Source organism: Schistocerca serialis, unplaced genomic scaffold, assembly GCF_023864345.2.
Source record: "Schistocerca serialis cubense isolate TAMUIC-IGC-003099 unplaced genomic scaffold, iqSchSeri2.2 HiC_scaffold_1322, whole genome shotgun sequence".
NCBI lineage: Eukaryota > Metazoa > Arthropoda > Insecta > Orthoptera > Acrididae > Schistocerca > Schistocerca serialis.
In genome coordinates, this window is record NW_026047539.1 from 270,955 (window position 1) to 293,454 (window position 22,500).

At 56.9% G+C, this 22,500-nt stretch overlaps 12 non-coding genes and 1 pseudogene across 12 annotated transcripts; all 13 read right to left on the reverse strand.

Annotated features, from left to right (window-relative positions):
* Positions 1–5,901: 5,901 nt before the first annotated feature.
* On the reverse strand, positions 5,902–6,100 carry LOC126439471 (U2 spliceosomal RNA). The gene has a single exon (XR_007581211.1). It is a non-coding gene; the product is annotated as a U2 spliceosomal RNA (small nuclear RNA).
* A 5,343-nt stretch (positions 6,101–11,443) lies between these two features.
* Positions 11,444–11,636, reverse strand: LOC126439395 (U2 spliceosomal RNA). The gene has a single exon (XR_007581156.1). It is a non-coding gene; the product is annotated as a U2 spliceosomal RNA (small nuclear RNA).
* Positions 11,637–12,395: 759 nt separating this feature from the next.
* LOC126439396 (U2 spliceosomal RNA) lies at positions 12,396–12,588 on the reverse strand. The gene has a single exon (XR_007581157.1). It is a non-coding gene; the product is annotated as a U2 spliceosomal RNA (small nuclear RNA).
* A 759-nt stretch (positions 12,589–13,347) lies between these two features.
* LOC126439397 (U2 spliceosomal RNA) lies at positions 13,348–13,540 on the reverse strand. Its single transcript, XR_007581158.1, has one exon. It is a non-coding gene; the product is annotated as a U2 spliceosomal RNA (small nuclear RNA).
* Positions 13,541–14,299: 759 nt separating this feature from the next.
* On the reverse strand, positions 14,300–14,492 carry LOC126439398 (U2 spliceosomal RNA). The gene has a single exon (XR_007581159.1). It is a non-coding gene; the product is annotated as a U2 spliceosomal RNA (small nuclear RNA).
* Positions 14,493–15,251: 759 nt separating this feature from the next.
* LOC126439400 (U2 spliceosomal RNA) lies at positions 15,252–15,444 on the reverse strand. The gene has a single exon (XR_007581160.1). It is a non-coding gene; the product is annotated as a U2 spliceosomal RNA (small nuclear RNA).
* Positions 15,445–16,203: 759 nt separating this feature from the next.
* Positions 16,204–16,396, reverse strand: LOC126439402 (U2 spliceosomal RNA). The gene has a single exon (XR_007581162.1). It is a non-coding gene; the product is annotated as a U2 spliceosomal RNA (small nuclear RNA).
* A 759-nt stretch (positions 16,397–17,155) lies between these two features.
* LOC126439403 (U2 spliceosomal RNA) lies at positions 17,156–17,348 on the reverse strand. Its single transcript, XR_007581163.1, has one exon. It is a non-coding gene; the product is annotated as a U2 spliceosomal RNA (small nuclear RNA).
* A 759-nt stretch (positions 17,349–18,107) lies between these two features.
* Positions 18,108–18,300, reverse strand: LOC126439404 (U2 spliceosomal RNA). The gene has a single exon (XR_007581164.1). It is a non-coding gene; the product is annotated as a U2 spliceosomal RNA (small nuclear RNA).
* A 759-nt stretch (positions 18,301–19,059) lies between these two features.
* LOC126439405 (U2 spliceosomal RNA) lies at positions 19,060–19,252 on the reverse strand. The gene has a single exon (XR_007581165.1). It is a non-coding gene; the product is annotated as a U2 spliceosomal RNA (small nuclear RNA).
* Positions 19,253–20,011: 759 nt separating this feature from the next.
* LOC126439462 (U2 spliceosomal RNA) lies at positions 20,012–20,188 on the reverse strand (annotated as a pseudogene).
* A 560-nt stretch (positions 20,189–20,748) lies between these two features.
* Positions 20,749–20,937, reverse strand: LOC126439480 (U2 spliceosomal RNA). The gene has a single exon (XR_007581218.1). It is a non-coding gene; the product is annotated as a U2 spliceosomal RNA (small nuclear RNA).
* Positions 20,938–21,696: 759 nt separating this feature from the next.
* LOC126439406 (U2 spliceosomal RNA) lies at positions 21,697–21,889 on the reverse strand. Its single transcript, XR_007581166.1, has one exon. It is a non-coding gene; the product is annotated as a U2 spliceosomal RNA (small nuclear RNA).
* Between the last annotated feature and the right edge of the window lie 611 nt (positions 21,890–22,500).

Genomic DNA, 22,500 nt, shown 5'->3' on the forward strand with positions numbered 1-22,500 from the left:
CAGACCGGGGGAGGTTTGGAGCTAGTTTTAGGATCTATTTTCTTTATTGCATTCATCTCCATGCCCTGACAGCACACTGCACATGCACGGCTGCCAGCGGCTGGTGTGCCACGCACGCAGGCGGGTCACACACAGCCGGACTTCTCCCCTCTGTCCGCCTTGCGGCAGACGTCACCGGGGTGTCGTGGCAGGAGGGCGTTGCTTCCCACGCTGGCTGGAGACTGCCGGGCAGTAGGCACACGTTTGGCGCCGCCTAGCACCGCGCCAACCGAGGTGGGGGCCATATTCGGCGGACACCACGGAGGGAGGGGCACCAGGCAGCACCGCACGCACCGCTACTGACTCGGCACTGCTGCAGTGCGGCGCGAAGGTGGTGTAGCGCCGCTGGTCCCGCGTCGTGGAGGAGAATCTCGACACCGACGTCACGAAGGCACCGACCTCGAAGTTCTCCGACGACTGCAGTCTCGAGGGTCTCGCAGCCTGACGTCAGAGCATGCCACAGTCTAGGGGGACACATACTGGCAGTGGCCAGTAATGTGTTCCACGTAAATGTCGCGGGACCACTTGATGGTGTCAGACACCATCAGCCGCCGCATCAGTTGGCAGTAGCGGCTAGCGATGCCTAGGTGCCGAAGCACTGCATCGTTCTGGCGGTCCCACGCCCCCAGACTGCCAACAACCAGGGCGTCGACAGTGACGGAGTAGCCGCGAGCGGCTAATCCGCGCGCAACGTCGGCGTACTTTATCCTCTTCAGTTGCCGAGCGTTGTCGAGCGCAATCCGCCTATTCTCGAAGGGGATTGTCACATCGACGATGGTCACAGTCTTCGCGGCCTCGTCAGTTATTACGAGGTCCGGACGCAGCCCACTGCTGTCCCCTATGACGGCTTGGTTAATCCTGATGTCAGGAACAGCAGCGTTTCCTCTCCTTGGCCGCCCAGCGACTGCTGTCGCGAGGCGGTTGAGGACCGCGTTGTGGCGATACTGCAGGGCTGCAGAGTGCACCATGCACGCGTTAATCACGTGCGGGAGCGTCTCGTTGTTGTGGCCACAGCGTCGGCAGGCTTTGTTGTTGTTTGCCCGCCCATCAAAGCGGCGACAACCGTTCAGAGGCACGACTCCGAGCCTGGCGCGATGGATAAAGCGCCAGTCTGCGAAGCGGGTGTATTTGCCTCCCGCTATGAAGTGGTTGGACGCTGTGGACTCCCTGGTACACTCGAACACCTTCCCCTGGTCAGGTTTCCTGAGTAGGAGGTTGCGCAGGCGCTGCCTCAGACACTCGCGGAGCGTCCGCGAGAGGAGCCGTTTGGCGCCCCCTCCCACCCGGACATGCTCGACGCCAGTGTTGACGATGCGTCCCACGCTGTCATCATCGTGTTGTGGTCCATCGCCGCCATCATCGAGGTGTCGTGTAGTCACAGGCGCCGTCCCCTCCGTGGCCGGCTGCGTCACCCCTCCGATGCCGCCGTGTTCCGCGTCGTCAGCGATGGCGGGTCGGCCGCTGACCTCCACCTGCAACTCAGAAAGCAGCTCACTCCAGCGCCAGGTGACGCCACGCGGCGCTAGGCGCCTTGTGGCGTTCCTGACGCGCGTCCACAGTGACTGGATGTCACCTCCGTCGCGTGCGAGGTCACCCTCAGTGCTGCCGCTAAGGTAGGTGGCCAAGTCGGAACGACTCGGCTCCCTCCCCAGTCGGCGGCGTGCGGCCGTAGATAGAGTGGCCCAGGCGATGTCGCGGACGGTGGCGTCGTCGCAGTGCAGCATGCGGAAGCCGTGGACGATCGTCGAGATGTCCGCAGCGTCCGCGAGCGGCGTCAGGCCGCATCCTCCCTCTCCCAGCGCGAGGTACAGCTGTTCAGTGGACGCACGCTGTGGGAGGAACAGCCAAGATTTGACAGCCGCTTTCACTGCCTTGTCGAGTGCAGATAGCGGCCCCTTGCGTACCGCTCCGCCCCGCATGACAAAGTCAAGCCTAGGGAGGAGGAAGACACGCACAGCGTCAATCTTCTGCCAGGGAGCCAGCAGGGAAGCGTCCAGGTGCTGCAAGTCGCGTCGAATTGCCGCGATCGCATCCGTTGGCGTCTGCGTGACTTTGTACCCGGTGGGAACGCCAAGATGGAGGTAGGCGTCACCCGCACCGAGCACGGCTGGTTCTCCCCCTTGCAGGGCGAATACCGAGCCTAGTGTCTGCCGACGGCGGATGTGGAGCGTGGCACACTTCGACGGCTTGAAGGTAAGCCCGGCCCACGTCGCCGCCTCACCCACAACATTGAGGAGCGTCTGCATCGCCTCTGAATCCCGCGCCAGAAGCACGATATCGTCCGCATACGCCAGTGCACTCACACTGACGCCGCTAAGCGGAATACCACACTCATTTCTGAGTGAGGTTGCGGCGCGAAGTACCGGCTCGAGCGCGAGATTAAAGACGATGGGCGACAGTGGACAGCCCTGCTTGACCCCTGCCTGGATCTCTATCTCCTCCGTTAGTCCGTCAGATGTACGGACGCGGGTGGAGCAACCATTGTACATGTCGGCAATTAGATGGTGCAATTGCTCTGGTAGTCCCATCCTGCTCAGTACTCCAAGGAGGTGAGCGTGAGGCACTGAACCGAAAGCATTCGCCAGATCAAGCCAAGCAAAGCATGCTTGGCCTCCCCTGCGCCTTGCATCATCAATTGCCGTCTGCACAATGAAGTTGTGCTCGTAGCAGCCTTCAAACGTGCGGAAGCCCTTCTGTTCTGGGGAGAGCAGGTTCAAACGCTCTGCCCAGAGAGAAGTGCGGTCCGCAACGATTGCAGCAAAGAGCTTAGAGATGGTAGAGCTCAATGCTAGAGGCCGCCAGTTTGTCACGTCCGAGACGTCCCCTTTCTTGTGGATGAGGACGGTAGTGGATATTTTCCACTGCACCGGAGTCTTCCGCTCATTCCAGCAGCGCGAGAAGATCTTAGCTAGCACGTGGCAGCCAGGATCCTCACGTCGCAAGTCCGAGTAGGTGACTCCGTCTGCCCCAGGAGCAGTATTGCTCGCCTTCTGGAGCCGCTGTTGCACCTCTGAAGGGGTGATCGGCGGCAGGACCTCCTCGCTGACATCAGGAGGCGTGGTGGCGGCAAAGTCCGGGACAGCAGCTGGTGCATCTGAAACAGAAAAGTCAGATTTAGCATATACTTTCTTGAAGTGCTCCGTGAGCACGTTGCCATCGATTTGGCAGTACGGCGACGTTTCGCCAAGGACGCGCTGCATCGCCTTGCGCCGGTCCGCGCGGTACAGCTTCTGAATCTCAGACGCTGCATTCGCGTCGTACCGACGCTCGGCGGCCGCCGCGCGTCGTGCGCCACGTCCACCGCGCCGCCCACCGCGGCCGCGTGTAGGGGCAGGGGGAGGGGGATTGGCAGCAGCGTCGGCGCGGCCCTGGCCGCTGCGCGCTGCTGCTGGCGGCCCGTCCTGTCGATCTCCGGCTGCCTGGCGTTGTGGCTTCGTCTCGGCGATCTCGGAGATGAAGTCCTCGACGACCGCGACGAATGCGTCCCACGGTTGGTTGTGGACGCTCTCCAGGGCCGCCAGCCAGCGCCGCTGCCTCTCCGTTAGCCGAGCGTCGGCCGGGGGAGGGGGGGGCGGAGCTGCCTCAGTTGCGCCCTGTTCGGAGGGAACAGGGGGGCCTGTCAGGTCTGGTGAAGGACGGGAGTCTTGCGGCGGGAGGTTGGGACTGGGCCGGTTGTTACGGCGTCGGCGTCTCCTCTTGTTGCTGCCAGTTCTCGGAGATGCAGCTGCAGTCCCTCCGTTCACGTCGCGCCGCTCCGTCGTCTGCGTCGGTGGTGGTGCCGTGCTGCCATCTGGCGTGGGCCGCGCAGTACTGCTTTCGGTCGCCGCGCTGGTGACAGGTGGCGCAGCGGTAGCAGCAGGGGCCGGTGTAGCTTGCGCCGGCCTGGCGCTCGGGTCGGGCGCACCGCGGCTGGTGTTCGCCGCGCCGCCAACAGATGGCCCGGCGGTCGCCAGCGGCCCGCCGCCGGCGCAAGAAACACGAGGTGTAGCTCGCGCCGGCTGATCGGGCGCGCCGACTCGCCCCGGGCCGCTGTTACGCGGACTGGGTGCCCGACGGTCGCTAGCAGATGGCGCAGTGGTCGTAGAGGTGGCAGGTGTTGCCCGCGCCGGCCGGGCGTCTCGAGGTGTAGCTCGCGCCGGCCTGGCGCTCGGGCCCAGCGCACCGCGGCTGTTGTTCGCCGCGCCGCCAACAGATGGCCCGGCGGTCGCCAGCGGCCCGCCGCCGGCGCAAGAGACACGAGGTGTAGCTCGCGCCGGCTGACCGGACGCGCCGGCTCGCGCCGGGCCGCTGTTACGCGGACTGGGTGCCCGACGATCGCTGCCAGATGGCGCAGTGGTCGTAGAGGTGGCCGGTGTTGCCCGCGCCGGCCGGGCGTCTCCAGGTGTAGCTCGCGCCGGCCTGGCGCTCGGGCCCAGCGCACTGCGGCTGTTGTTCGCCGCGCCGCCAACAGATGGCCCAGCGGTCGCCCGCGCCCTGCCGCCGGCGCGAGATACACGAGGTGTAGCTCGCGCCGGCCGCCCAGGCGCGTTGGCTCGCGCCGGGCCGCTGTTACGCGGACTGGGCGGTATGATGCGCCGTCGGTCCGGGGGCGGTGGTCTGCGTCCTGCAGCACGGCGTCTGTCCCTCCGTGGGGTCACTACGTGCCACTCATAATCTGAAACAGAGGCTGCCTGTTTAGTAGCACTCCCTGCCTGAGCGGAGACGGAGTGACGGGCGTCACTCGACGTTACCGCCGGCAGGGCAGAGGAAACGCGGCGCGTGTACGTCTGCGACCGCACAAGCACCACACCATCCGGTACATCCGCCGGGCTCGCGGCCTTTGGTGCGTCAATCAGCGGCGCGGCTGCGCCGTGAATGACAACACCAACGGTCGCGGCGAGCGAGGCAGCCTGCCTGCCACTGCCCACCCGCACCGCAGAGCCACCTGTTGGCGGCGTAGCGAATGCGGGCGGCAGTCCCAGGCCGGTACCCACGCTCCCGACAGATGGCGGGCGGGAGGCGCCTGCGGCAGCCGCACGACGTGGCCAGCGTACGCCACTGGGTGCAATGGCCGGCGCGGGCAGATACTACACTTTGATCTTAGCCAAAAGGCCGAGAAGCGATAAAGGAAAATCCGCATTCGAAGGGCCTAAATGCTTGCAGCGTGTGCGCTCCACATGTGGGAGTGACACACGGTGGTACGGGCCGATATGGCAACAGGCGACCGTCGAAAACATCGCAAAAGCAAGTGCGGGAAAGAAGGACAATTCGCGAGAGCACTCGTCAACAGCCCAGTACTACCCTCCATGGCGAACAGTAAACTGCGACTCCCATTTGAACGCCGCAAGCTGCCAGGGCAGTGGAGAAGCCGTGAGGCCGCCCCACAGCAGCGCCAGGCCGGCGCGAGCTACACCGGCGCGAGGCCGGCGCGAGCTACACCTAGCCTAGTGCTTACATCGTCCACCGCCAACTGCATACGTGTGTACACACGTATTCTGCGTGCGTGCGGCGGCGACGACGACGTTCGCGAGGAGCTAAGGATATAACTCCAAAAAATGAAATTAAAATTATCTGTGGCCGGACCATATGTGACGCCAACGAGGCATCCGAAGGCACCCTTCTGTGCCCATATAAATTACCAGCCTAGTGTAATGCGGCTGCAAGAGCGGTCCGGCTAACCGCAAAAAAAAAAAAAAAAAAAAAAAATAAAAAAATTCATAAGATAATGCTAAATTAATTACAAGAAATCGTGGAAACCGTGGAAATCGTGGTGTGTATGCAGCTAACTACTGGGCACATCGACAACTGCAACAAGTTTTGCTACCAGCGGAATATCTGATAACTGCAGAATATTTACCCATTTCAGGCTGTGTTTTAATTATTTTTAGGTGGGCCGATCCCGGCGGTACTGCAATGCCGGGCCAACCCGCGACAGAGGTGGAGCAAGCCCCTAGCACTCCGTCATGAGCCAAAAATGAGTTTAATATTCTGGTCCTGCGATGCAGGACGTATCAGATATTAAGCTGATAAGAACAGATTTTTATTTTCCGAGATAATTCTTAGTTACAGTTTTAAGAAGTATAAATTTAAGAAAGAATATTCATGACTCTATATAAATCGAGTATTACAAATTTAATGAAAATTTTAAGATAAAATATATAGTAAACGGTTCTAACCGCACTTAAATAGTTGAATCTTATTCTAATTCGTGGGTTAAGCCCACTACTTAGATATTGGAAGACCGCGTTAGGCGCGGATGCTTAAGTATATTACCTTAAGATTAATTCCGCGATAGGCGCGGCCTTAGATAATTCACACTGGGGAAAGTTTGGACCTAGTTTTAGGGTCTATTTTATTTATTGCATTCTTCTCCATGCCCTGACAGCACACTGCACATGCACGGCTGCCAGCGGCTGGTGTGCCACGCACGCAGGCGGGTCACACACAGCCGGACTTCTCCCCTCTGTCCGCCTTGCGGCAGACGTCACCGGGGTGTCGTGGCAGGAGGGCGTTGCTTCCCACGCTGGCTGGAGACTGCCGGGCAGTAGGCACACGTTCGGCGCCGCCCAGCACCGCGCCCACCGAGGTGGGGGCCATATTCGGCGGACACCACGGAGGGAGGGGCACCAGGCAGCACCGCACGCACCGCTACTGACTCGGCACTGCTGCAGTGCGGCGCGAAGATGGTGTAGCGCCGCGGTCCCGCGTCGTGGAGCAGAATCTCGACGCCGACGTCACGAAGGCACCGACCTCGAAGTTCTCCGACGACTGCAGTCTCGAAGGTCTCGCAGCCTGACGTCAGAGCATGCCACAGTCTAGGGGGACACATACTGGCGGTGGCCAGTAATGTGTTCCACGTAAATGTCGCGGGACCACTTGATGGTGTCAGACACCATCAGCCGCCGCATCAGTTGGCAGTAGCGGCTAGCGATGCCTAGGTGCCGAAGCACTGCATCGTTCTGGCGGTCCCACGCCCCCAGACTGCCGACAACCAGGGCGTCGACAGTGACGGAATAGCCGCGAGCGGCTAATCCGCGCGCAACGTCGGCGTACTTTATCCTCTTCAGTTGCCGAGCGTTGTCGAGCGCAATCCGCCTGTTCTCGAAGGGGATTGTCACATCGACGATGGTTACAGTCTTCGCGACCTCGTCAGTTATTACGAGGTCCGGACGCAGCCCACTGCTGTCCCCTATGACGGCTTGGTTGATCCTGATGTCAGGAACAGCAGTGTTTCCTCTTCTTGGCCGCCCTGCGACTGCTGTCGCGAGGCGGTTGAGGACCGCGTTGTGGCGATACTGCAGGGCTGCTGAGTGCACCATGCACGCGTTAATTACGTGCGGGAGCGTCTCGTTGTTGTGGCCACAGCGTCGGCAGGCTTTGTTGTTGTTGGCCCGCCCATCAAAGCGGCGACAACCGTTCAGAGGCACGACTCCGAGCCTGGCGCGATGGATAAAGCGCCAGTCTGCGAAGCGGGTGTATTTGCCTCCCGCTATGAAGTGGTTGGACGCTGTGGATTCCCTGGTGCACTCGAACACCTTCCCCTGGTCCGGTTTCCTGAGTAGGATGTGGCGCAGGCGCTGCCTCAGACACTCGCGGAGCGTCCGCGAGAGAAGACGTTTGGCGCCCCCTCCCACCCGGACATGCTCGACGCCAGTGTTGGCGGTGCGTCCCACGCTGTCATCATCGTGCTGCGGTCCATCGCCGCCATCTTCGAGGTGTCGTGTAGTCCCAGGCGCCGCCCCCTCCGTGGCCGGCTGCGTCACCCCTCCGATGCCGCCGTGTTCCGCGTCGTCAGCGATGGCGGGTCGGCCGCCGACCTCCACCTGCAACTCAGAAAGCAGCTCACTCCAGCGCCAGGTGACGCCACGCGGCGCTAGGCGCCTTGTGGCGTTCCTGACGCGCGTCCACAGTGACTGGATGTCACCTCCGTCGCGTGCGAGGTCACCCTCAGTGCTGCCGCTAAGGTAGGTGGCCAAGTCGGAACGACTCGGCTCCCTCCCCAGTCGGCGGCGCGCGGCCGTAGTTAGAGTGGCCCAGGCGATGTCGCGGACGGTGGCGTCGTCGCAGTGCAGCATGCGGAAGCCGTGGACGATGGTGGAGATGTCCGCAGCGTCCGCGAGCGGCGTCAGGCCGCATCCTCCCTCTCCCAGCGCGAGGTACAGCTGTTCGGTGGACGCACGCTGTGGGAGGAACAGCCATGATTTGACAGCCGCTTTCACTGCCTTGTCGAGTGCAGATAGCGGCCCCTTGCGTACCGCTCCGCCCCGCATGACAAAGTCAAGCCTAGGGAGGAGAAAGACACGCACAGCGTCAATCTTCTGCCAGGGAGCCAGCAGGGAAGCGTCCAGGTGCTGCAAGTCGCGTCGAATTGCCGCGATCGCACCCGTTGGCGTCTGCGTGACTTTGTACCCGGTGGGAACGCCAAGATGGAGGTAGGCGTCACCCGCACCGAGCACGGCTGGTTCTCCCCCTTGCAGGGCGAATACCGAGCCTAGTGTCTGCCGACGGCGGATGTGAAGCGTGGCACACTTCGACGGCTTGAAGGTAAGCCCGGCCCACGTCGCCGCCTCACCCACAACATTGAGGAGCGTCTGCATCGCCTCTGAATCCCGCGCCAGAAGCACGATATCGTCCGCATACGCCAGTGCACTCACACTGACGCCGCTAAGCGGAATACCACACTCATTTCTGAGTGAGGTTGCGGCGCGAAGTACCGGCTCGAGCGCGAGATTAAAGACGATGGGCGACAGTGGACAGCCCTGCTTGACCCCCGCCTGGATCTCTATCTCCTCCGTTAGTCCGTCAGATGTACGGACGCGGGTGGAGCAACCATCGTACATGTCGGCAATTAGACGGTGCAATTGCTCTGGTAGTCCCATCCTGCTCAGTACTCCAAGGAGGTGAGCGTGAGGCACTGAGCCGAAAGCATTCGCCAGATCAAGCCAAGCAAAGCATGCTTGGCCTCCCCTGCGCCTTGCATCGTCAATTGCCGTCTGCACAATGAAGTTGTGCTCGTAGCAGCCTTCAAACGTGCGGAAGCCCTTCTGTTCTGGGGAGAGCAGGTTCAACCGCTCTGCCCAGAGAGAAGTGCGGTCCGCAACGATTGCAGCAAAGAGCTTAGAGACGGTAGAGCTCAATGCTAAAGGCCGCCAGTTTGTCACGTCCGAGACGTCCCCTTTCTTGTGGATGAGGACGGTAGTGGATATTTTCCACTGCACCGGAGTCTTCCGCTCTTTCCAGCAGCGCGAGAAGATCTTAGCTAGCACGTGGCAGCCAGGATCCTCACGTCGCAAGTCCGAGTAGGTGACTCCGTCTGCCCCAGGAGCAGTATTGCTCGCCTTCTGGAGCCGCTGTTGCACCTCTGAAGGTGTGATCGGCAGCAGGACCTCCTCGCTGACATCAGGAGGCGTGGTGGCGGCAAAGTCCGGGACAGCAGCTGGTGCATCTGAAAGAGAGAAGTCAGATTTAGCATAGATATTTTTAAAGTGCTCCGTGAGCACGCTGCCATCGATTTGGCAGTACGGTGACGTCTCGCCAAGGACGCGCTGCATCGCCTTGCGCCGGTCCGCGCGGTACAGCTTCTGAATCTCAGACGCTGCATTCGCGTCGTACCGACGCTCGGCGGCCGCCGCGCGCCGTGCGCCACGTCCACCGCGCCGCCCACCGCGGCCGCGTGTAGGGGCAGGGGGAGGGGGATTGGCAGCAGCGTCGGCGCGGCCCTGGCCGCGGTGCGCTGCTGCTGGTGGCCCATCCTGTCGACCTCCGGCTGCCTGGCGTTGTGGCTTCGTCTCGGCTATCTCGGAGATGAAGTCCTCGACGACCGCGACGAATGCGCCCCACGGTTGGTTGTGGACGCTCTCCAGGGCCGCCAGCCAGCGCCGCTGCCTCTCCGTTAGCCGAGCGTCGGCCGGGGGAGGGGGGGGCGGAGCTGCCTCAGTTGCGCCCTGTTCGGAGGGTACAGGGGGGCCTGTCAGGTCTGGTGAAGGACGGGAGTCTTGCGGCGGGAGGTTGGGACTGGGCCGGGTGTTACGGCGTCGGCGTCTCCTCTTCTTGCTGCCAGTTCTCGGAGACGCAGCTGCAGTCCCTCCGTTCGCGTCGCGCCGCTCCGTCGTCTGCGTCGGTGGTGGTGCCGTGCTGCCATCTGGCGTGGGCCGCTCAGTGCTGCTCTCGATCGCCGCGCTGGTGACAGGTGGCGCAGCGGTAGCAGCAGGGGCCGGTGTAGCTTGCGCCGGCCTGGCGCTCGGGTCGGGCGCACCGCGGCTGGTGTTCGCCGCGCCGCCAACAGATGGCCCGGCGGTCGCCAGCGGCCCGCCACCGGCGCGAGAAACACGGGGTGTAGCTCGCGCCGGCCGACCGGACGCGCCGGCTCGCCCCGGGCCGCTGCTACGCGGACTGGGTGCCCGACGATCGCTACCAGATGGCGCAGTGGTCGTAGGGGTGGCCGGTGTAGCCCGCGCCGGCCGGGCGTCTCGAGGTGTAGCTCGCGCCGGCCTGGCGCTCGGGCCCAGCGCACCGCGGCTGTTGTTCGCCGCGCCGCCAACAGATGGCCCAGCGGTCGCCCGCGCCCTGCCGCCGGCGCGAGATACACGAGGTGTAGCTCGCGCCGGCCGCCCAGGCGCGTTGGCTCGCGCCGGGCCGCTGTTACGCGGACTGGGCGGTATGATGCGCCGTCGGTCCGGGGGCGGTGGTCTGCGTCCTGCAGCACGGCGTCTGTCCCTCCTTGGGGTGACTACGTGCCACTCGTTGTCTGAAACAGAGGCTGCTTGTTTAGTAGCACTCCCTGCCTGAGCGGAGACGGAGTGACGGGCGTCACTCGACGTAACCGCCGGCAGGGCAGAGGGAACGCGGCGCGTGTACGTCTGCGACCGCACAAGCACCACACCATCCGGTGCATCCGCCGGGCGCGCGGCCTTTGGTGCGTCAACCGGCGGCGCGGCTGCGCCGTGAATGACAACACCAACGGTCGCGGCGAGCGAGGCAGCCTGCCTGCCACTGCCCACCCGCACCGCAGAGCCACCTGTTGGCGGCGTAGCGAATGCGGGCGGCAGTCCCAGGCCGGTACCCACGCTCCCGACAGATGGCGGGCGGGAGGCGCCTGCGGCAGCCGCACGACGTGGCCAGCGTACGCCACTGGGTGCAATGGCCGGCGCGGGCGGCGGCGAGCCGCGGCCCATGCCGGACACTGCGCCTCTGGCCGGAGCGACGCGTTCGGCGGCAGGCGTCGGCAGCGTGTTGCCTTCACCTCCCGAACTTGCGCTCGGCACTCGTGGCGACGCGGTTGACAAGAAATCGTGGAAACCGTGGAAATCGTGGTGTGTATGCAGCTAACTACTGGGCACATCGACAACTGCAACAAGTTTTGCTACCAGCGGAATATCTGATAACTGCAGAATATTTACCCATTTCAGGCTGTGTTTTAATTATTTTTAGGTGGGCCGATCCCGGCGGTACTGCAATGCCGGGCCAACCCGCGACAGAGGTGGAGCAAGCCCCTAGCACTCCGTCATGAGCCAAAAATGAGTTTAATATTCTGGTCCTGCGATGCAGGACGTATCAGATATTAAGCTGATAAGAACAGATACTACACTTTGATCTTAGCCAAAAGGCCGAGAAGCGATAAAGGAAAATCCGCATTCGAAGGGCCTAAATGCTTGCAGCGTGTGCGCTCCACATGTGGGAGTGACACACGGTGGTACGGGCCGATATGGCAACAGGCGACCGTCGAAAACATCGCAAAAGCAAGTGCGGGAAAGAAGGACAATTCGCGAGAGCACTCGTCAACAGCCCAGTACTACCCTCCATGGCGAACAGTAAACTGCGACTCCCATTTGAACGCCGCAAGCTGCCAGGGCAGTGGAGAAGCCGTGAGGCCGCCCCACAGCAGCGCCAGGCCGGCGCGAGCTACACCGGCGCGAGGCCGGCGCGAGCTACACCTAGCCTAGTGCTTACATCGTCCACCGCCAACTGCATACGTGTGTACACACGTATTCTGCGTGCGTGCGGCGGCGACGACGACGTTCGCGAGGAGCTAAGGATATAACTCCAAAAAATGAAATTAAAATTATCTGTGGCCGGACCATATGTGACGCCAACGAGGCATCCGAAGGCACCCTTCTGTGCCCATATAAATTACCAGCCTAGTGTAATGCGGCTGCAAGAGCGGTCCGGCTAACCGCAAAAAAAAAAAAAAAAAAAAAAAATAAAAAAATTCATAAGATAATGCTAAATTAATTACAAGAAATCGTGGAAACCGTGGAAATCGTGGTGTGTATGCAGCTAACTACTGGGCACATCGACAACTGCAACAAGTTTTGCTACCAGCGGAATATCTGATAACTGCAGAATATTTACCCATTTCAGGCTGTGTTTTAATTATTTTTAGGTGGGCCGATCCCGGCGGTACTGCAATGCCGGGCCAACCCGCGACAGAGGTGGAGCAAGCCCCTAGCACTCCGTCATGAGCCAAAAATGAGTTTAATATTCTGGTCCTGCGATGCAGGACGTATCAGATATTAAGCTGATAAGAACAGATACTACACTTTGATCTTAGCCAAAAGGCCGAGAAGCGATAAAGGAAAATCCGCATTCGAAGGGCCTAAATGCTTGCAGCGTGTGCGCTCCACATGTGGGAGTGACACACGGTGGTACGGGCCGATATGGCAACAGGCGACCGTCGAAAACATCGCAAAAGCAAGTGCGGGAAAGAAGGACAATTCGCGAGAGCACTCGTCAACAGCCCAGTACTACCCTCCATGGCGAACAGTAAACTGCGACTCCCATTTGAACGCCGCAAGCTGCCAGGGCAGTGGAGAAGCCGTGAGGCCGCCCCACAGCAGCGCCAGGCCGGCGCGAGCTACACCGGCGCGAGGCCGGCGCGAGCTACACCTAGCCTAGTGCTTACATCGTCCACCGCCAACTGCATACGTGTGTACACACGTATTCTGCGTGCGTGCGGCGGCGACGACGACGTTCGCGAGGAGCTAAGGATATAACTCCAAAAAATGAAATTAAAATTATCTGTGGCCGGACCATATGTGACGCCAACGAGGCATCCGAAGGCACCCTTCTGTGCCCATATAAATTACCAGCCTAGTGTAATGCGGCTGCAAGAGCGGTCCGGCTAACCGCAAAAAAAAAAAAAAAAAAAAAAAATAAAAAAATTCATAAGATAATGCTAAATTAATTACAAGAAATCGTGGAAACCGTGGAAATCGTGGTGTGTATGCAGCTAACTACTGGGCACATCGACAACTGCAACAAGTTTTGCTACCAGCGGAATATCTGATAACTGCAGAATATTTACCCATTTCAGGCTGTGTTTTAATTATTTTTAGGTGGGCCGATCCCGGCGGTACTGCAATGCCGGGCCAACCCGCGACAGAGGTGGAGCAAGCCCCTAGCACTCCGTCATGAGCCAAAAATGAGTTTAATATTCTGGTCCTGCGATGCAGGACGTATCAGATATTAAGCTGATAAGAACAGATACTACACTTTGATCTTAGCCAAAAGGCCGAGAAGCGATAAAGGAAAATCCGCATTCGAAGGGCCTAAATGCTTGCAGCGTGTGCGCTCCACATGTGGGAGTGACACACGGTGGTACGGGCCGATATGGCAACAGGCGACCGTCGAAAACATCGCAAAAGCAAGTGCGGGAAAGAAGGACAATTCGCGAGAGCACTCGTCAACAGCCCAGTACTACCCTCCATGGCGAACAGTAAACTGCGACTCCCATTTGAACGCCGCAAGCTGCCAGGGCAGTGGAGAAGCCGTGAGGCCGCCCCACAGCAGCGCCAGGCCGGCGCGAGCTACACCGGCGCGAGGCCGGCGCGAGCTACACCTAGCCTAGTGCTTACATCGTCCACCGCCAACTGCATACGTGTGTACACACGTATTCTGCGTGCGTGCGGCGGCGACGACGACGTTCGCGAGGAGCTAAGGATATAACTCCAAAAAATGAAATTAAAATTATCTGTGGCCGGACCATATGTGACGCCAACGAGGCATCCGAAGGCACCCTTCTGTGCCCATATAAATTACCAGCCTAGTGTAATGCGGCTGCAAGAGCGGTCCGGCTAACCGCAAAAAAAAAAAAAAAAAAAAAAAATAAAAAAATTCATAAGATAATGCTAAATTAATTACAAGAAATCGTGGAAACCGTGGAAATCGTGGTGTGTATGCAGCTAACTACTGGGCACATCGACAACTGCAACAAGTTTTGCTACCAGCGGAATATCTGATAACTGCAGAATATTTACCCATTTCAGGCTGTGTTTTAATTATTTTTAGGTGGGCCGATCCCGGCGGTACTGCAATGCCGGGCCAACCCGCGACAGAGGTGGAGCAAGCCCCTAGCACTCCGTCATGAGCCAAAAATGAGTTTAATATTCTGGTCCTGCGATGCAGGACGTATCAGATATTAAGCTGATAAGAACAGATACTACACTTTGATCTTAGCCAAAAGGCCGAGAAGCGATAAAGGAAAATCCGCATTCGAAGGGCCTAAATGCTTGCAGCGTGTGCGCTCCACATGTGGGAGTGACACACGGTGGTACGGGCCGATATGGCAACAGGCGACCGTCGAAAACATCGCAAAAGCAAGTGCGGGAAAGAAGGACAATTCGCGAGAGCACTCGTCAACAGCCCAGTACTACCCTCCATGGCGAACAGTAAACTGCGACTCCCATTTGAACGCCGCAAGCTGCCAGGGCAGTGGAGAAGCCGTGAGGCCGCCCCACAGCAGCGCCAGGCCGGCGCGAGCTACACCGGCGCGAGGCCGGCGCGAGCTACACCTAGCCTAGTGCTTACATCGTCCACCGCCAACTGCATACGTGTGTACACACGTATTCTGCGTGCGTGCGGCGGCGACGACGACGTTCGCGAGGAGCTAAGGATATAACTCCAAAAAATGAAATTAAAATTATCTGTGGCCGGACCATATGTGACGCCAACGAGGCATCCGAAGGCACCCTTCTGTGCCCATATAAATTACCAGCCTAGTGTAATGCGGCTGCAAGAGCGGTCCGGCTAACCGCAAAAAAAAAAAAAAAAAAAAAAAATAAAAAAATTCATAAGATAATGCTAAATTAATTACAAGAAATCGTGGAAACCGTGGAAATCGTGGTGTGTATGCAGCTAACTACTGGGCACATCGACAACTGCAACAAGTTTTGCTACCAGCGGAATATCTGATAACTGCAGAATATTTACCCATTTCAGGCTGTGTTTTAATTATTTTTAGGTGGGCCGATCCCGGCGGTACTGCAATGCCGGGCCAACCCGCGACAGAGGTGGAGCAAGCCCCTAGCACTCCGTCATGAGCCAAAAATGAGTTTAATATTCTGGTCCTGCGATGCAGGACGTATCAGATATTAAGCTGATAAGAACAGATACTACACTTTGATCTTAGCCAAAAGGCCGAGAAGCGATAAAGGAAAATCCGCATTCGAAGGGCCTAAATGCTTGCAGCGTGTGCGCTCCACATGTGGGAGTGACACACGGTGGTACGGGCCGATATGGCAACAGGCGACCGTCGAAAACATCGCAAAAGCAAGTGCGGGAAAGAAGGACAATTCGCGAGAGCACTCGTCAACAGCCCAGTACTACCCTCCATGGCGAACAGTAAACTGCGACTCCCATTTGAACGCCGCAAGCTGCCAGGGCAGTGGAGAAGCCGTGAGGCCGCCCCACAGCAGCGCCAGGCCGGCGCGAGCTACACCGGCGCGAGGCCGGCGCGAGCTACACCTAGCCTAGTGCTTACATCGTCCACCGCCAACTGCATACGTGTGTACACACGTATTCTGCGTGCGTGCGGCGGCGACGACGACGTTCGCGAGGAGCTAAGGATATAACTCCAAAAAATGAAATTAAAATTATCTGTGGCCGGACCATATGTGACGCCAACGAGGCATCCGAAGGCACCCTTCTGTGCCCATATAAATTACCAGCCTAGTGTAATGCGGCTGCAAGAGCGGTCCGGCTAACCGCAAAAAAAAAAAAAAAAAAAAAAAATAAAAAAATTCATAAGATAATGCTAAATTAATTACAAGAAATCGTGGAAACCGTGGAAATCGTGGTGTGTATGCAGCTAACTACTGGGCACATCGACAACTGCAACAAGTTTTGCTACCAGCGGAATATCTGATAACTGCAGAATATTTACCCATTTCAGGCTGTGTTTTAATTATTTTTAGGTGGGCCGATCCCGGCGGTACTGCAATGCCGGGCCAACCCGCGACAGAGGTGGAGCAAGCCCCTAGCACTCCGTCATGAGCCAAAAATGAGTTTAATATTCTGGTCCTGCGATGCAGGACGTATCAGATATTAAGCTGATAAGAACAGATACTACACTTTGATCTTAGCCAAAAGGCCGAGAAGCGATAAAGGAAAATCCGCATTCGAAGGGCCTAAATGCTTGCAGCGTGTGCGCTCCACATGTGGGAGTGACACACGGTGGTACGGGCCGATATGGCAACAGGCGACCGTCGAAAACATCGCAAAAGCAAGTGCGGGAAAGAAGGACAATTCGCGAGAGCACTCGTCAACAGCCCAGTACTACCCTCCATGGCGAACAGTAAACTGCGACTCCCATTTGAACGCCGCAAGCTGCCAGGGCAGTGGAGAAGCCGTGAGGCCGCCCCACAGCAGCGCCAGGCCGGCGCGAGCTACACCGGCGCGAGGCCGGCGCGAGCTACACCTAGCCTAGTGCTTACATCGTCCACCGCCAACTGCATACGTGTGTACACACGTATTCTGCGTGCGTGCGGCGGCGACGACGACGTTCGCGAGGAGCTAAGGATATAACTCCAAAAAATGAAATTAAAATTATCTGTGGCCGGACCATATGTGACGCCAACGAGGCATCCGAAGGCACCCTTCTGTGCCCATATAAATTACCAGCCTAGTGTAATGCGGCTGCAAGAGCGGTCCGGCTAACCGCAAAAAAAAAAAAAAAAAAAAAAAATAAAAAAATTCATAAGATAATGCTAAATTAATTACAAGAAATCGTGGAAACCGTGGAAATCGTGGTGTGTATGCAGCTAACTACTGGGCACATCGACAACTGCAACAAGTTTTGCTACCAGCGGAATATCTGATAACTGCAGAATATTTACCCATTTCAGGCTGTGTTTTAATTATTTTTAGGTGGGCCGATCCCGGCGGTACTGCAATGCCGGGCCAACCCGCGACAGAGGTGGAGCAAGCCCCTAGCACTCCGTCATGAGCCAAAAATGAGTTTAATATTCTGGTCCTGCGATGCAGGACGTATCAGATATTAAGCTGATAAGAACAGATACTACACTTTGATCTTAGCCAAAAGGCCGAGAAGCGATAAAGGAAAATCCGCATTCGAAGGGCCTAAATGCTTGCAGCGTGTGCGCTCCACATGTGGGAGTGACACACGGTGGTACGGGCCGATATGGCAACAGGCGACCGTCGAAAACATCGCAAAAGCAAGTGCGGGAAAGAAGGACAATTCGCGAGAGCACTCGTCAACAGCCCAGTACTACCCTCCATGGCGAACAGTAAACTGCGACTCCCATTTGAACGCCGCAAGCTGCCAGGGCAGTGGAGAAGCCGTGAGGCCGCCCCACAGCAGCGCCAGGCCGGCGCGAGCTACACCGGCGCGAGGCCGGCGCGAGCTACACCTAGCCTAGTGCTTACATCGTCCACCGCCAACTGCATACGTGTGTACACACGTATTCTGCGTGCGTGCGGCGGCGACGACGACGTTCGCGAGGAGCTAAGGATATAACTCCAAAAAATGAAATTAAAATTATCTGTGGCCGGACCATATGTGACGCCAACGAGGCATCCGAAGGCACCCTTCTGTGCCCATATAAATTACCAGCCTAGTGTAATGCGGCTGCAAGAGCGGTCCGGCTAACCGCAAAAAAAAAAAAAAAAAAAAAAAATAAAAAAATTCATAAGATAATGCTAAATTAATTACAAGAAATCGTGGAAACCGTGGAAATCGTGGTGTGTATGCAGCTAACTACTGGGCACATCGACAACTGCAACAAGTTTTGCTACCAGCGGAATATCTGATAACTGCAGAATATTTACCCATTTCAGGCTGTGTTTTAATTATTTTTAGGTGGGCCGATCCCGGCGGTACTGCAATGCCGGGCCAACCCGCGACAGAGGTGGAGCAAGCCCCTAGCACTCCGTCATGAGCCAAAAATGAGTTTAATATTCTGGTCCTGCGATGCAGGACGTATCAGATATTAAGCTGATAAGAACAGATACTACACTTTGATCTTAGCCAAAAGGCCGAGAAGCGATAAAGGAAAATCCGCATTCGAAGGGCCTAAATGCTTGCAGCGTGTGCGCTCCACATGTGGGAGTGACACACGGTGGTACGGGCCGATATGGCAACAGGCGACCGTCGAAAACATCGCAAAAGCAAGTGCGGGAAAGAAGGACAATTCGCGAGAGCACTCGTCAACAGCCCAGTACTACCCTCCATGGCGAACAGTAAACTGCGACTCCCATTTGAACGCCGCAAGCTGCCAGGGCAGTGGAGAAGCCGTGAGGCCGCCCCACAGCAGCGCCAGGCCGGCGCGAGCTACACCGGCGCGAGGCCGGCGCGAGCTACACCTAGCCTAGTGCTTACATCGTCCACCGCCAACTGCATACGTGTGTACACACGTATTCTGCGTGCGTGCGGCGGCGACGACGACGTTCGCGAGGAGCTAAGGATATAACTCCAAAAAATGAAATTAAAATTATCTGTGGCCGGACCATATGTGACGCCAACGAGGCATCCGAAGGCACCCTTCTGTGCCCATATAAATTACCAGCCTAGTGTAATGCGGCTGCAAGAGCGGTCCGGCTAACCGCAAAAAAAAAAAAAAAAAAAAAAAATAAAAAAATTCATAAGATAATGCTAAATTAATTACAAGAAATCGTGGAAACCGTGGAAATCGTGGTGTGTATGCAGCTAACTACTGGGCACATCGACAACTGCAACAAGTTTTGCTACCAGCGGAATATCTGATAACTGCAGAATATTTACCCATTTCAGGCTGTGTTTTAATTATTTTTAGGTGGGCCGATCCCGGCGGTACTGCAATGCCGGGCCAACCCGCGACAGAGGTGGAGCAAGCCCCTAGCACTCCGTCATGAGCCAAAAATGAGTTTAATATTCTGGTCCTGCGATGCAGGACGTATCAGATATTAAGCTGATAAGAACAGATACTACACTTTGATCTTAGCCAAAAGGCCGAGAAGCGATAAAGGAAAATCCGCATTCGAAGGGCCTAAATGCTTGCAGCGTGTGCGCTCCACATGTGGGAGTGACACACGGTGGTACGGGCCGATATGGCAACAGGCGACCGTCGAAAACATCGCAAAAGCAAGTGCGGGAAAGAAGGACAATTCGCGAGAGCACTCGTCAACAGCCCAGTACTACCCTCCATGGCGAACAGTAAACTGCGACTCCCATTTGAACGCCGCAAGCTGCCAGGGCAGTGGAGAAGCCGTGAGGCCGCCCCACAGCAGCGCCAGGCCGGCGCGAGCTACACCGGCGCGAGGCCGGCGCGAGCTACACCTAGCCTAGTGCTTACATCGTCCACCGCCAACTGCATACGTGTGTACACACGTATTCTGCGTGCGTGCGGCGGCGACGACGACGTTCGCGAGGAGCTAAGGATATAACTCCAAAAAATGAAATTAAAATTATCTGTGGCCGGACCATATGTGACGCCAACGAGGCATCCGAAGGCACCCTTCTGTGCCCATATAAATTACCAGCCTAGTGTAATGCGGCTGCAAGAGCGGTCCGGCTAACCGCAAAAAAAAAAAAAAAAAAAAAAAATAAAAAAATTCATAAGATAATGCTAAATTAATTACAAGAAATCGTGGAAACCGTGGAAATCGTGGTGTGTATGCAGCTAACTACTGGGCACATCGACAACTGCAACAAGTTTTGCTACCAGCGGAATATCTGATAACTGCAGAATATTTACCCATTTCAGGCTGTGTTTTAATTATTTTTAGGTGGGCCGATCCCGGCGGTACTGCAATGCCGGGCCAACCCGCGACAGAGGTGGAGCAAGCCCCTAGCACTCCGTCATGAGCCAAAAATGAGTTTAATATTCTGGTCCTGCGATGCAGGACGTATCAGATATTAAGCTGATAAGAACAGATTTTTTTTAGTCATTGAGGTTATATTTGGGAAGGAAACTAAGGAAAGGTTCACATTCGGTAGGAGTTAGCCGCGAAGGTGTTGCTCGACGGCGCCTGCCATTCACCGGAGCGTCACACTTCGGGCGGACGTAACTAAGAATTATCTCGGAAATATATAATCTTGGTGAGACCCAGAGAATTGTTCTGGCCAAGATGGGAAGGGTCGTAAGCTTATGTTCAACCCCGGTGGAAATCCAGACGTAGCTGGCCGGGGGAAAAGAAGGAAAGCGAGCAGAGTGAAGGCTCATATGGCTGGGATCATATGGCGCTACCACTGTGCCGCCGGTGTCAACAGCAAAGGCTGGACACACACGAGACCGGTCTGCATCTGCCTCGCTCCAGATCGTCCACCTCGATCGAGCGTGCAGCAGATGGGGCCTGAGCATCTCGCAACCCTCAGTCAAATCCGGGAGAAAATGAGGGAGAAGTATTCAATGCAGGGCGAGTCCGGCAGTAGCACCAGCAGTTGCTGCCCTCACAGCAAGGCTGGCCACGTTCCGGAGCCGCCGCTGCAGCTTCGTCATAATCGGGCATTGGGAGACCAATGACTAAAGAAAATACATCGCGTATCTAGTGTTTTGTATCCGACCTTGCCAGCATTAAGCTGATAAGAACAGATACTACACTTTGATCTTAGCCAAAAGGCCGAGAAGCGATGCAGGACGTATCAGATATTAAGCTGATAAGAACAGATACTACACTTTGATCTTAGCCAAAAGGCCGAGAAGCGATAAAGGAAAATCCGCATTCGAAGGGCCTAAATGCTTGCAGCGTGTGCGCTCCACATGTGGGAGTGACACACGGTGGTACGGGCCGATATGGCAACAGGCGACCGTCGAAAACATCGCAAAAGCAAGTGCGGGAAAGAAGGACAATTCGCGAGAGCACTCGTCAACAGCCCAGTACTACCCTCCATGGCGAACAGTAAACTGCGACTCCCATTTGAACGCCGCAAGCTGCCAGGGCAGTGGAGAAGCCGTGAGGCCGCCCCACAGCAGCGCCAGGCCGGCGCGAGCTACACCGGCGCGAGGCCGGCGCGAGCTACACCTAGCCTAGTGCTTACATCGTCCACCGCCAACTGCATACGTGTGTACACACGTATTCTGCGTGCGTGCGGCGGCGACGACGACGTTCGCGAGGAGCTAAGGATATAACTCCAAAAAATGAAATTAAAATTATCTGTGGCCGGACCATATGTGACGCCAACGAGGCATCCGAAGGCACCCTTCTGTGCCCATATAAATTACCAGCCTAGTGTAATGCGGCTGCAAGAGCGGTCCGGCTAACCGCAAAAAAAAAAAAAAAAAAAAAAAATAAAAAAATTCATAAGATAATGCTAAATTAATTACAAGAAATCGTGGAAACCGTGGAAATCGTGGTGTGTATGCAGCTAACTACTGGGCACATCGACAACTGCAACAAGTTTTGCTACCAGCGGAATATCTGATAACTGCAGAATATTTACCCATTTCAGGCTGTGTTTTAATTATTTTTAGGTGGGCCGATCCCGGCGGTACTGCAATGCCGGGCCAACCCGCGACAGAGGTGGAGCAAGCCCCTAGCACTCCGTCATGAGCCAAAAATGAGTTTAATATTCTGGTCCTGCGATGCAGGACGTATCAGATATTAAGCTGATAAGAACAGATACTACACTTTGATCTTAGCCAAAAGGCCGAGAAGCGATAAAGGAAAATCCGCATTCGAAGGGCCTAAATGCTTGCAGCGTGTGCGCTCCACATGTGGGAGTGACACACGGTGGTACGGGCCGATATGGCAACAGGCGACCGTCGAAAACATCGCAAAAGCAAGTGCGGGAAAGAAGGACAATTCGCGAGAGCACTCGTCAACAGCCCAGTACTACCCTCCATGGCGAACAGTAAACTGCGACTCCCATTTGAACGCCGCAAGCTGCCAGGGCAGTGGAGAAGCCGTGAGGCCGCCCCACAGCAGCGCCAGGCCGGCGCGAGCTACACCGGCGCGAGGCCGGCGCGAGCTACACCTAGCCTAGTGCTTACATCGTCCACCGCCAACTGCATACGTGTGTACACACGTATTCTGCGTGCGTGCGGCGGCGACGACGACGTTCGCGAGGAGCTAAGGATATAACTCCAAAAAATGAAATTAAAATTATCTGTGGCCGGACCATATGTGACGCCAACGAGGCATCCGAAGGCACCCTTCTGTGCCCATATAAATTACCAGCCTAGTGTAATGCGGCTGCAAGAGCGGTCCGGCTAACCGCAAAAAAAAAAAAAAAAAAAAAAAATAAAAAAATTCATAAGATAATGCTAAATT